This window comes from Lacerta agilis, chromosome 16 (assembly GCF_009819535.1).
Source record: "Lacerta agilis isolate rLacAgi1 chromosome 16, rLacAgi1.pri, whole genome shotgun sequence".
NCBI lineage: Eukaryota > Metazoa > Chordata > Lepidosauria > Squamata > Lacertidae > Lacerta > Lacerta agilis.
The window spans coordinates 25063843-25077860 of record NC_046327.1 but is presented as its reverse complement, the minus strand read 5'-3'; positions in this window follow the sequence as shown (position 1 = coordinate 25077860).

The window sequence follows — 14018 nt, the reverse complement described above, 5'->3', positions numbered from 1 at the left end:
CTCCTGAGGGGCCTCGTCCACATCACCGATGTCCGCCCCCCCACACCCTGGGGCACAGGCGTTGGCGTGGTAACCACCTTCTGCTCGTCGGGCCTCTGGGCAGCAGTGAGAGCGCCGGCAGTGGGCTGTCGTTGTCAGGCAGTGTAGGATGAGGTGCCCTGGAGCCTCACAAGCAAGCGCGGGGTTCCGGTGGTCTGGCCAGCCGCGCCGTGCCCACCACATCAATGGCGTCTTCTGTGGGCAGCTCCTCCCAGGGCTATGAGGTGGTTCACGAGTTGGGCCCCGAGTTCTAATTTCTGGGAAAGGGAGGGGGCGCCAGAGGGATCTTTGCACCATGGCGCCGGATATGCTTAAGACGGCCCTGAAACTTTTGATGAACATCTTTTCAAATTACATTGTTAGAGAATGTTGCCACAGGAAGAGAAGGCGTGATTCTTTTCCCTCCACAAGATCTCTGTCAAGACAGTTCCTTAGTAATTCAAGCATCTCCCCAGCATCCAAAGAAATGTGGACATTTGAAAGGGGATGTACATATTAAATGTAGGAGAGGATGAGACAGTTCAAATAGGAACCGAGCAGGGAGAGCAGGCAGTTCCTCATGCACTGCGGATTTTTATGGCGATGTTTACTAAGACCTTTCACAGGAGGTACTGGCAGGCACACAGGCACTTACAAGCACCATGCTGGTGACCCCAGATCGTTTTATGCCATCCACATTTCCCAATATGTGTTTGGTAGCTGTTCTCCATAATAAGCTGCACACTGAAACATGGGAAGCGCATTGTAGTCTTCTATTCTTCGGTGATTGTTGGAGAGGATTTCTTCTTCCAGTGTTCGAGAACATTTGGCCATAATGAGAGTCTTCATGACCCATTTTCATTGTCTGCCCATCTATCAGTTCCCACAGAAAAGAAATGTAACTCAAAAGTTAGCCAGGAATACATTGATTTCAAAGAATTTCCCAAAACTAGGTGAGTATGTTTTATCAGTCCAGAAGGGAGCCACTATAAGGCGCACACACATTATAGGGGATAACAACTGCAGTTCCCAAAATGTGGGGCACCCTCCTTGATGGGCTGCAGCCAAGGGGAGTTGGAGTCAAAAGCATTTGGGGGGCACTATGTTGTCAAAATCTGCTTTAGGGAGTCCAACATGTATTTGTAGCAGAGAGTGTGTGTGTGTGTACATGTGATGACACCCAGCTCTACCTCTCATTTAAATTGGAACCAGTGAAGGCAGTGAATGTCCTATGTGGGTATCTGGAGGCAGTTGGGGGATGGATGGCGGCTAACAAATTGAGATTGAATCCCGACAAGACAGAAGTACTGTTTCGGGGGGACGGGGGTAGGGCAGGTGTGGTGAGTTACCTGGTAACTGTGCCCCTAAAGGACCAGGTGCGCAGCCTGGGAGTCATTTTAGACTCACAGCTTCTATGGTGGCACAGGTCAATTCTGTGTCCAGGACAGCTGCCTATCAGCTCCATCCGGTATGCTGGTGGAGACCCTACCTGCCCGTGCACTGTCTCGCCAGAGTGGTAAATGCTCTGGTTATCTCCCACTTGGACCACTACAAGGCGCTCTGCGTGGGGCTACCTTTGAAAGTGACTTGGCAACTACAACTAATCCAGAATGCGACTGCCAGACTGGTGACTGGGAGTGGCCTCCGAGACCATATAGCACCGGTCTTGAAAGAACCTACATCAGCTCCCAGTACGTTTCCAGGCACAACTCAAAAGTGTTGGTGCTGACCTTTAAAGCCCTAAACAGTTTTGGCCCTGCATACCTGAAGGAGCGTCTCCATCTCCATCATTCAGCCTGGACACTGAGATCCAGCTCCGAGGGCCTTCTGGCAGTTCCCTCACTGCGCGAAATGAAGCTACAGGGAACAAGGCAAAGGACCCACCCTGTGGATGTCATGGAAATAAACAACTATCTGACTTTTAGAAGACATCTGAAGGCTGCCCTGTATAAGGATTTTTTAAATGTGTGATGTCTTAATGTGTTTTAATTTGTTGGAAGCTGTCCAGATGGCTGGGGCAACCCAGTCAGATGGGAGGCATATTAATATTATTATTAGTTATCTGTGTGTGTCAATGCGTGTGTGGACAGTGGAGGATATTCCACTGGGGTTAGGGGGCACTGGCTCATCATTTTTATTCTGCCCTCAGCCAATCCATACCTGCCTGCCTTCTTACTTATAAACTGTTTGGCCCTGGCTGCCAGCTTCTTTCTCCTGTGTTTTTTGTTTTGTTTTGTTTTTTTGTTTCACTGTTGTCAAATTCAGGCAGGGGGGAGGAGGAGGTGGAGAACAAAACTAAAATTAGTGGGCTCTGCCTGTCATTGACTCTACCCATTGTTGGGCTCCCTGCCTTCCACACCACCAGCCCCTGCTGCACAAGAGCATAATGCTCCCTGTTATGGATCACAGCCACCTGTCTGCTCCTGGCTCAGAGAGCAGGGGCAGCAGCCACATTATAACCGCACAGAAGCCACAAGCCGTTTCTTTTGATCTGCTTGGAGAAACTGCCCCCACACCAAGACCCGCCATCCCTTTCCAGAGGGATGTGCAGAGCCACTGCTTCAATCCAATTAATTTTTGCACCCAACTAACATTTGCAATGTGGGGGAGCGCCGCCGCTCAAAACTCCCGCCCGTGTTTGCTCTCCCGCATCCTCTTCCCCCGCCCCGAGCGCCACCAGTCTGCTTCTCCGGCTGCCTTCATCTCAGGTTTTATCTCTCCATCGATCCTCTGCTCTCACATTCTCCGACACGCTTGCTGCTTTTCATTAGTCAGATAAAGCCAAGCAGCCTCAACAGCCATTTCTGCCTGACTCTTCCCTTCTCTCCTGACTGGCTGCTTCCTTGCGCTCCTGGCTGCTTTCACCTGAATGAAGCTCCTTTCTGGGCCCTTGGCACCTCTTTAGCTCCCCAAAATGGCGCAACAGATTGTTTGCTCCGGTTTAATATCGCACGGTAGTTGGGGCCTCATAATCACTCGCGCGCAAATAGGTGCTCTGTTCTCCCACAGGCACAGAGAGGGGGGACGTGTGTTTACCATGTTCTTAAGCACAGAGTTTTGAGACAGATAGTACAATTCGAAGGTCCTGGTTCACCAGGTGGCCATTAAGCCCATGTTGGCATAACACCATCACGCTCCTTAGGCACTCCCAGTAGGAAAGCGGAAATAACTCTCAAGTGTCAGTGAAGTTAACCCTTTCCCCCCCAAAAGAAACAAAGCAGCTCAGGTCTAGTGATCACAGCAACTCTTCCCAGTAGGTCTTGCCCCATGAGGCAGTTGCGAAGTCTGAAGGCTCCCACCTTCCACTGCTCTCTAATGCTCTTCACCTGGGGCCCTCTTCATTCCTCTTTGTGTTCTGGCAGAACAGGGAGGAGAGCTGGTCACAGCAGCAGCAGGAGACCCTTTGGCTGCTTCAGCAGTCTGCCTCATCATCTCTGCCTCTTGACCCCAAACCTCTGCAGCCTCCGCTTCTGCCTCTGATTCTGGACTGCTCTCTGCCCCCGACTCTTCCTGCTTGTTGTTGTTGTTCAGTCGTTCAGTCGTGTCCGACTCTTCATGACCCCATGGACCAGAGCACGCCAGGCACGCCTATCCTTCACTGCCTCTCGCAGTTTGGCCAAACTCATGTTAGTAGCTTCAAGAACACTGTCCAACCATCTCATCCTCTGTCGTCCCCTTCTCCTTGTGCCCTCCATCTTTCCCAACATCAGGGTCTTTTCCAGGGAGTCTTCTTTTCTCATGAGGTGGCCAAAGTACTGGAGCCTCAACTTCAGGATCTGTCCTTCTAGTGAGCACTCAGGGCTGATTTCTTTGAGAATGGATAGGTTTGATCTTCTTGCAGTCCATGGGACTCTCAAGAGTCTCCTCCAGCACCAGAATTCAAAAGCATCAATTCTTCGGCGATCAGCCTTCTTTATGGTCCAGCTCTCACTTCCGTACATTACTACTGGGAAAACTATACGGACTTTAACTATACGGACCTTTGTCGGCAAGGTGATGTCTTTGCTTTTTAAGATGCTGTCTAGGTTTGTCATTGCTTTTCTCCCAAGAAGCAGGCGTCTTCTAATTTCTTCCTGCTTACCAAACCCTGTTGCCTCTTCAGCTTCCGACACCGCCTGCTCCCCATCGGCCCTGTCTTCTCCCTCTGACCACTCATTGTGGTCCCACTACCACTCCCCCGGCTGTGAGCCTTCTTCCCCTGGGAGTTCCCTTGGGGGTTCCCCAGCTGGAGCCTCCCACCAACTCCTCTGCATCCAGCCAGTCCATGACACAGGCAACAATGACAGCCATTTCCACAGCCCCACCACCACCACCACTCGGTTGCCAATTATAATGTCACAGCTGTGGACGCTGCAGAAAAGCTATCAATTAACACTGAGCAATGACTGGAACAGCTTGATGACATTGTGGAACCCATTTCACACTCGCCCTTCCCACACACAGAGCAGAGTACAAGCACAATCCCAGAGACATACGACAACATCGCCTTCACCAGAGCTTCCCATGGCCCAGTGATCTGGAAGATTGCATGTACAACCCAGAGGCTTCGTAATAAGACAGCTTGAGTTCTGCTGGGGTGCCAATGTTTCCATATACACAATGCTCATAACATTTAGCATGTCCATTTTGTCGACTGCATAAAGACAGCAAAATTTTGAGTCTCACCCCTTTGCTGTAACTAGGCCCTTCAGATGTTAATTTCATGGCACATGCATGATGATTTGCGCTCATTACGCTATCAGGATAGTCATACACAATCCTGTTTTCAATATTATTCTCACCTGCAATGGTTTTGTGGCCGCCGAGACCACATAACACCAGTCCTGAAAGACCTACATTGGCTTCCAGTACGTTTTCGAGCACAATTCAAAGTGTTGCTGCTGAGCTTTCAAGCCCTAAAGGGCCTCGGCGCAGTATACCTAAAGGAGCATCTCCACCCCCTTCGTTCAGCCCTGATACTGAGCTCCAGCTCCAAGGGCCTTCTGGCGGTTTCCTCCCTGCGAGAAGTGAAGCTACAGGGAACCAGGCAGAGGGCCTTCTCAGTAGTGGCACCCACCCTGTGGAACGTCCCCCCCATCAGATGTCAAGGAAATAAACAACTGACTTCTAGAAGACATCTGAAGGCAGCCCTGTTTAGGGAAGTTGTTAATGTTTGATGTTTTGTTGCTTATTATTATTATTATTATTTTGTTGGGAGCCACCCAGAGTGGCTGGGGAAACCCAGCCCGATAGGGGGGGCTAATAATAATAATAATAATAATAATAATAATAATAATAATAATAATAATAATAATTACTACTTTGGGCTGCTCACACTGCTTCATTTCCAGCCAGTGCATGTCCTGTAAAATTCATGCTGAAGTCGAATGCCTTTTCATGCCACAAATTGTTGGGTCTTGTTGTTGTTTTGTCCCGATTTTGTTGCTCTGTAGCCCCTCCCAACAGCAATAATCTGATAGCATTGGGGATGCATTGCATAACGACTAATAAAGCAGAACTAATCCCCCACTAGTGCACTGTTGTTATGTGAAAAAACATTTTGCAGAATATACCTGCAACAAAACACAAGGAGAAATTGTGGGTAGCTGGGGGCCCTAACCAGGGAGTTAGCTTACCAGACCTTCCAAGTGTCCGTATTTTCCAGGGATTTACAGAAGCCACCCGAGTTTCTGATTTGATTCTGGAATGTTCCTTAAGACGTCTCTATTTTCATCAGAGAAATGTTGGAGGGTATGGAGTTATGCAACCCCCAAGCCAAGGAGATAAGTAACTATACAGTACAACCTTTAGAAGACATCTGAAAGCAGCCCTGTATAGGCAAGTTTCTCAATGTTTAATGCTTCATTATATTTTTATATATGTTAGAACCCGCCCAGAGTGACTGGGGCAACCCATAAAGACGGGTGGGGATTAATAATAATAATGGAATAGGACATCCCTATTTTCATCGAAGAAATGTTGGAGGGTATGCAGTCCAATTCCAATAATCAAAATGTGATATGGCTAGGAGAGAAACCCTTGCTGAGAGGAGAGGCAGGCAAGGGGGAGGATTCTGCACTTCACTCTCTTGCCCTCTTCTCTCCTTAAATGTCACCGCCATCTTCTCACTTGCAAAATGATTGTAGCAAAAATCTGTGTTTAAAACAAACATCTAATTTGTACCTTAGGGTAAAGACAGACTTCGCCTTTGTGTGCATTGTTTGCAACTGTGTTTTCTCTTCACCCACATATGCATCTAGCATGGCAACTCAAAACACTGAGTCAGTGCGCACTTCCAGACTGTCTCTATTTTTGGTCAGGATTCAGTCACATGCCAGCAAATTCGGGCTATGCAATTAAAATGGATTTGAAGCTCATGAGCAACAAACTCGCTTCCTCCAAAAACCAGACTTTTTGCAACAAGGAAAGTGATGGTGAAATGCACTGGAAAGTGCAGGATAATATTTTATTGACACAACATCATCTAACCTCCCAGAAAGCAAACCAGAACAAGGGCTCCTTAAATAACCACAACACAAGATTTGGGCAAACAAAGCAGGACGAATGCTCAGTAAACATGTCATTTGCTGCAATTTCTTCCTAGGTCTCTGACTCTCACTACGCCCCCTGCAATGCCCACCAGTTGGGGGGGGGAGTAGAATGTGGAGGTAGAGAGGGATACTTTGGTGATGACACCAATGCTAGGCAACAGATTCCCACTGCAATTTTTTCATCTCAACTTGAAACATACTGTAAATGCAGAGAAGCAATTTCCCCCTGTCCCAGGACAAAAGATATGCGCATGTACGTTGTAGGGAGGAATACGACAGCCAAACAACTTTGGCCCCTCTTAAAACTGGGATTAAAGTGAGCAATGGAACGGAAAGAGCAAAAGTGTGGATGCAGCAGGAAGAAGAGTTTGGACTTGATATCCCGCCTTTCACTCCCCTTAAGGAGTCTCAAAGCGGCTCACAATCTCCTTTTCCCTCCCCCCCCCACAACAAACACTCTGTGAGGTGAGTGAGGCTGAGAAACTTCAGAGAAGTGTGACTAGATCAAGGTCACCCAGCAGCTGCATGTGGAGGAGCAGGGAAGCGAACCCGGTTCACCAGATTACGAGTCCACCGCTCTTAACCACTAGACCACACTAGAGCATTGAGGAAGCACGGAACAATTGACACAGCAGGATAGCATGTGGACGGCTCAAGATACACCCACGTCAAATGTGTTTTTAATGCATCGGCAACATGTTGGTGCATACATTTGCAATAAAACAACAGGCTGGAATGGGCCCAAAGTCTCCCCTGGAGTAGGTGTGTGAGAAGCATGTTGATTCGTTTAGATCATCCCCGATCCATGACACCACATTGTGTGTTTATCTAATCTCTCACCTTCCAACATAATATCACATATAACTGAGCAGTAAGTTCAGGGCTGCCACCAAGTGTGCACTCCACAAAGACCCCCAGCCAACCACCATTCTGACATGATAAATGTGTTTTCATTTGTCTAAAATCTAACACCACTTTGTCATATTTACCTTTTTAGAACTCACCTTTTTTTTAAAAAAAAAACCTAATTGCACATCTAAAGAACAACTTGGTTCCCTCATGTTAACATCCCCACTGCCCTTCTGCATAATTTTCAGAAGTGTTTTGCTTGCTCTCCCACCATTCACCCCAATTTCCAGGATCCTTTTCCTTTTCCTTCTCAGAAGGATTCTCCGCCTTTGCATCGTCTGGATATTTGCTCTTTTATTGACCTTTCCTTTGGTTGGATTTTCGACTTCGCTCTGTGCTCTTCCAAAGGATAATAAGCACACACACACACTCAGAATTTGGAAAGAAATGGAGATGCCTGAGTAACTGAAGACACCTACGAGAAAGAAGTTGAACTCCTGGAAGTAGATGGACAGGCTTTTGCCCTGACATGCAAAAAAGAGTATCATTTTAGAAGCGGCGATGGCCTTTGGCCAATCAGCAGAAGAGAGAGGAAAGAGCTGCATTTCCTTTGAAACTGCTTACAGAAAGAGCCAAGCACAGTATGGATTAGCAGAGTGTGATTTGTCAATACGGTTTCTATTTGTCCTAAGAGAGCTTCAGATGAAAGAGTTGGAGAAAGGCAGAGAAGCCGAGATAATCCACAACATCAAAACTCTTTGTGTTTGTGAAGCCAAAGGGCTCAAACATACATGCATATGTGCTGTCAGTTACATGCTGACTACAGCTATACACTCAAGAGACACCAAAATGGCTTCCATTATCTTAAAGCCAGACTTCTCAGAAAGATGACTGTACCACCTTTGCCCTACCTACTGCCCTGGCTTTGAGGAATTTGGCTCTGCAGTTGTCAGAATGTACTATGAATATAGTTTTGAAAGTGTGTAAATGAAACTTGTAGAAAACAGTGCCAGAGTTGAGGGTTGGGGAAAGTGGTATCTCAGCATTCACGTCGCAGGCATTATTTGGGTAAAGACAGTGCCTGTATGATAGACAGTGTGGTACAGCGGTAAAAATGTTGGACTAGAACTGGGGAGACCCGGGTTCAAATCCCCACTCAGCCATGAAGCTTGGGCCAGTCACTGCTCCTCAGCCTAAGCTAGCTCACAGGGATGTAGTAAGAATAAATTGGAGAGCTCTGTGTGCCACTTTGAGCTCCTTGGAGAAAATGTGGGATATTAATATAACAATGATGATGATGATGATGATGTAAACTCATTCAGCTAAAGCATCACATTTTCTGCAGCAACAGGGACTCCAGCCCTTGTTAGAGAAAATGGCGGAAGGCCACTGAAACCAGCTGACATAAAAACACATTGAGCTGTAGCCAAAATGGTTTTTGCCTATTGTTGCTGTAATGAAATCTTTAAAAATAGCTGTTTTATTGCATATTTCATTTGTTGTTATCCTTTAAAAGGCCCAGGGCTGTTGCCAGGGGGGGGGGGAATTCAGGGAATAGGCCCACAACACAAATTAGTATAAACTTTCCCTATGTTAATTTACATGCATATGTGCAGATTTAGGCACCTGAGGAAATTACCAGTAAGATGGTATGTGGTTGTCTTCTCAATGGCTTTGCTGCATACCATGTAAGCAAAAGTAATAATAAATGGTTTAAAGTGGGGGAGAGGGACAGGGGAGCCAGTACGCAGTGCAAGGGGGTCAGTCACCTGCAGAACACCTCCCTGTTATGGCCATTAGATATCAGCAACATGGGGCACACATTACATAACCCTGTAATTCTTCCAGAAGCTGCTTCAATGTACACGTCGAGGCAGAAGCACTTTACTCAACTGATGACTTGCCAAGCCCTTATTCTGCCCCAATTACTTATTACGTTTTTTACATGTGATGCAAAAGGGAGGGGGGGAAGGAGAGGGGGGAGAAGGTTCCCAAGTGACCTAAACTGGCAGTTATTCCACTTACGCAGTTTTTTGAAGTGTAACAAATTCTGCAACATAACAGCTGTGGCCTGGTGATGATGAGCAAAAGGTAATTAGCTCCCCATCTATTTCTGCTTCAATCTTCTGTTCTAGCTATAAGTTCTGCAAAGTGGCTGGTCGGCCTGTCTGTCCTCTATGCGTTCAGAAACCTCTGGAGATATCGTTGCCCAGTTTGATGAGGCGGCTCCCGAGGTGGCTCTTGTCTACGTTTGGATACCGTCGGTGCCATTTTGAATTGAGACGGCAGACACTCCGACATGTGCCGATTCAGACACCTCCAGAAATGCTGTTCCCCAGTTTGGCATGTTGGATCCCAAGGTCAAGGGGGCAGGTTTCGGTTTAACACTGGAAACAGTTTGACGCCGTTTTTGAATCGCCTTTGGCTTGCATGGTGATGGCTGATGCAGGAGGCGGTTGGGGTGGTAAGTGAGGCAGGTTCAACTCAGATGGCCACTTCCCACGTGGCAGTGGCACTGGTGGCACCTGGGAATGGGAGATGGTGTCATGACTGGTGGTGGCTGAGGGGTGAATACATTTGGGGCATGACCTGCATCTAGCAGGGGCACATTGGGGAAAACAACACAAAGTAAGGGAGGGCAGAGAGGGAGGGCAAGCAGGCCTGCCACGGAAGCCACACATGTGCAGTGGCAGGCTGCAGGAGCTGCCCACCGAGGGTGCAATCCTGCAAGGTGCAGGGATGTGCTTCACCAGTGTGAACCTGCAGGGAATGGACTAGGAAGCCGCCCCCAGATTAAACATTATTTCTGCCCCTGAATTGATTCGGGCCCAGATCAGGGGAGCTGCGTATAACCCTAGAAACCAACAAATTACACTCTCCATTAATAGATCTCAATATCTGGGGAAGGGGGGAGCTTTCCTTAGAATTCCCAAGCAATGCCAGGTGTTTCCAGCTAATTCAGAAATAAACGTTGGCTGAAGCTGGAGAGGTTAACATTCCAGCAATGCTGCACACCTGCCTGGGAATCAGTTCCACAGTGACCAAGGCTGGCCCAAGGCATTTTGCTGCCTGAAGCACCTCTGTTCCAAATCCAGAAGCCACCAGGCCTGGCCGGTGAGGATGGCCAACTCCGGGGACGGGATAGCATTCATCACCACACAGCAGTAATCTAGTTTAAAGGGTGCAAGGCAGGTCACATGTTGCACACACGGCTCTGTCTTCTAACAGAGGGGGAAAGCCACAAGGCTCAAGAATGGTAGGGGAATGTGATACTGCAGTCTCACGGTGACAGATTTATGGCACTGCAGGCAGTTCACCACCATAGGGTGCCATGCTGAGGGGGTGCAAAATTGAGAAGACCCATCAATGAGAAGATCCATTCTGGGGCGCCAAATTTTGACCTTGCACCGGGTGCCATATTAGGAAAGATTACCAAAGGTCCCCCCCCCCTCACTCCAGCATCTTCCACCGGAGGCAGCTGCCTTACCCTGCCACATGGAAGGTTTGGTCCCGACTGTGACTGAAGCCAGTGGTGCTTACCCCTGACTAAACACGGATAATAAGATCAGGCTGCATGCATGCATGGGGATCTCAGCCTTAGGTTGCAACCTTTACTACAGTGTACATCTTATGGAACCCAGACTTCTGAGTAAATATGCACACGATTCAGAGCATATAAATGTCATATTCAGTTTGTAAATATCTGTCACCGACTCTCCACCCCAGTGCTTTGTATTTCTAGTCTGACAATTTAAGGATTTTTTTAAAAAATAAATAAATAAATATGGGGAGTTTCTTGCCAGCAATTGCTCCTCTCTAGGGATAAACTCCTTTGGGTCTAATCATCTGATGAGGCATAAATAACTCCCTACATCACAGGAGTATAGCAAGATGCCTTGCACTGAGTCAGATGATTCTTGGTCCAACTAGCTCAATATTGTCTCTGCACTGATTGGCAGTGGCTCTCCAGGGCTTTACGCAGGGAGTCTCTCCCGGACCTACCTGGGGATGCGAGGGACTGAACCTGAGGCCTTCTACCTGCAAGGCAGATGTTCTCCCACTGAGATATTCTCCACATCACACACACACACACACCTGGACATCCCCAACTACAAGCTTCCGAGTTGGACACCTGCCATTTCCAAAATGCTACAAACCTCTTCCGATCCAAAACTGCCAGACCTACTAATTGGATGTAGTCAGAGAAGCCAGTTAAAACTGTTAGCCAGGCATATAGGTGCTGTGCTCTTGTTGAGCTTCTGTACTGGTTTCCACAGGGCAGCAAAACTTCCAAGTAGCCAAATCAGCTCTGCCTCCCACTCTGCCACCTTTAAGTGTGCCTCCTGAGACAGCTAAGCTCACATTGCCTCTACACAGGGCATCTTCTGCGCTTCCTTTACGCTGTTCGTTGTGCACACCCCATTGCTTTGTCCGCTGGCTTGTGCCCCCTGTGCAGAAGGCTGCCTGCCCATGAGAGAGTGCAGCTGAAAAAGAGTTCCCTGCCTGCCCCTCCTGGAGAGGGAGCTGCAGCCATTCGCAATTCCATGGATGCATTGCTCATCCTGTGTAGATGGAGGAGCAGGGCTGTGCTTTTAGCTCTCTGCCCTGAGATTGCTACTCTTTTCTGCAGCAACTGCATCTGAGAGCCTGGTTGTCTGCAGTGAAATCCCAAGGTGGGAGCACCTGCTTGTGCGGTCAGGACACCGAGGTTAACTGCAGGCAGACGCATCGGGCCGTTGCAGAAGGAGGGGCAACTGGTGGGGTGGGGGCGGGTAAATGCACGGCCCTTGTTCCTTCTTCAGTACAGCAAGGCTCTCTGCATGCAAGTAATGCATAAATATAGCTACAGGCATCCAGGGAATTGTGGATGGCTGCAGCAGCTCCCTGTTGAGCAGCGGCGAGAGGAACTTTTGCAGGGCTTGCGATGCGAGTGATACACAAGAACATCCCTCACACGATCATACCTTGCTGCAGTCAACACGTGTGCAGCAGTACACCCCATCTCCTCTCTACCATTCCGAGCTTAGTCCAGGCGCGCTGGCTTTGGAACGCACCTCCTTCATGCAACCGCCTGCACACGTGCGCAGACCCTCTGAACGCGTGTGCAGCGCAACGTGTGAACAGCCTTAGAGTTTCAATGTTTCATCTGACAGCTTCCTTGTAGGGTGGGTTGACCGAGAAAGCCTTGAATTCCATCTAATGGCGAATAAATATGCACGGGGGAGGGGGGCGCGCGGAGACGGGACCCAAAATCCCCCTCCCTGGCCAGACACGCGGGTGCGCGCTCGGTGTATTCAGACTTCTAGCCACGCTCCGTGCCTCTCGCAAACCTCCCCCCCCCCACACTCACACTCGGAAGGCTTCAAAAGAGAAGCAAGGAACGGCAGGAGGCTCGCCTTTTTAAGGGGGGGGTGAAGAAGGCGAAGATGAAGGAGGGCTGGGAATGGCGGGGGGGGGGTCCCCTGGGGGACAGCACCCCTCCCCCGATGCCAAGGAGGAGACGAGGACGGCGGCGCAAGAAAGAGGGTCGTTAGAAGCGGGAGTGGCGGCGGCGGCGGCGAATGGGAGGAGGGGCGAGGCGGCTTCGTGGTGCGGGACCGAGCTGCGGAGGGACCAACGGGAGCAGCCATGGAAGAGCCCAGCCCGGCAGCAGCCGCTGGGGATGAGGAAAGCGCAAAGGGATGGTGGAGGGCAGGCAGAGTGGGCTCTCCTCCTGCCTCGCCTCGCCTGTCCTCGCTGCCCCACCCGCCCCTTGGCTCTCCTCCGTCTCTTCAGTGACGGCGGCGCGCCGAGTCCCCTCGCTCTTTCCGGCCCTCCCTGCGGGCTGGCTCGGCTGGAGCTCCAAGTGCGTTGCGGAGGCCGCTTCAGCCACAGGTGCTGCGCCCGGCAGGGCCCTTGGAGACGCCTCGCTCCCTAGCAACGCGGGCTGGCCTGTTGGGGGGAGATGGAAGGGAAATGCTGGGCGGGGGGTGTAGGGGGGGAGCAGAAGCAATATCTGCAGGGACAGCAGGTCGTGTGAAGGGGGAAACATGAGGGGCAGAGCACACACAAGAGACATGGCTCCTTCCGCCACTTAGATGTTCCGAGGCTACCAGGTGCGGGGAGCCACATACATCCCCTCACCGTCCCCTTTGCCTGGACGGAACCGTTCGCGCTCCTCCCCAAAAACGGGAGGCGGACCTCTCTTCCTGCTTGGGAACACTCTGCACATGCCCAGAGGCACTCTGATAAATTTAAAAAAAATCCTTGCGCTCTGGGGCTCCCGCAGGGCTGTGGGAGAGGCTGCTGCCCCAGCTGCAAACGGGGCGCGGGTGGTATGATATGCTGCCAGAGGTGTTTGGAGCGCGCTCGGGTATTGCCTCGTCTCCCCCTGCGGCGCCCTTTCCCCGGCTCCGGTAGCCCCACCCCGAGAGGACACCTTCCTTTCCTCCCTCCCTCGCGCCCTCCTGCCCATTCATTCCCTCGCCGGCTGCGAGAAGAGGTGCCCGCCCCGCGCGCAAGTTCTCCCGCTCGAGGGGGCGGCCTCTGGAGGCGCGCGGAGCACGCGGGGGTCCAGCCCGCCCGCCGGCAGCCCGAGGGTTAACCGCGGCCGGCGAGCGAGACAGACGGACGGGCGGACAA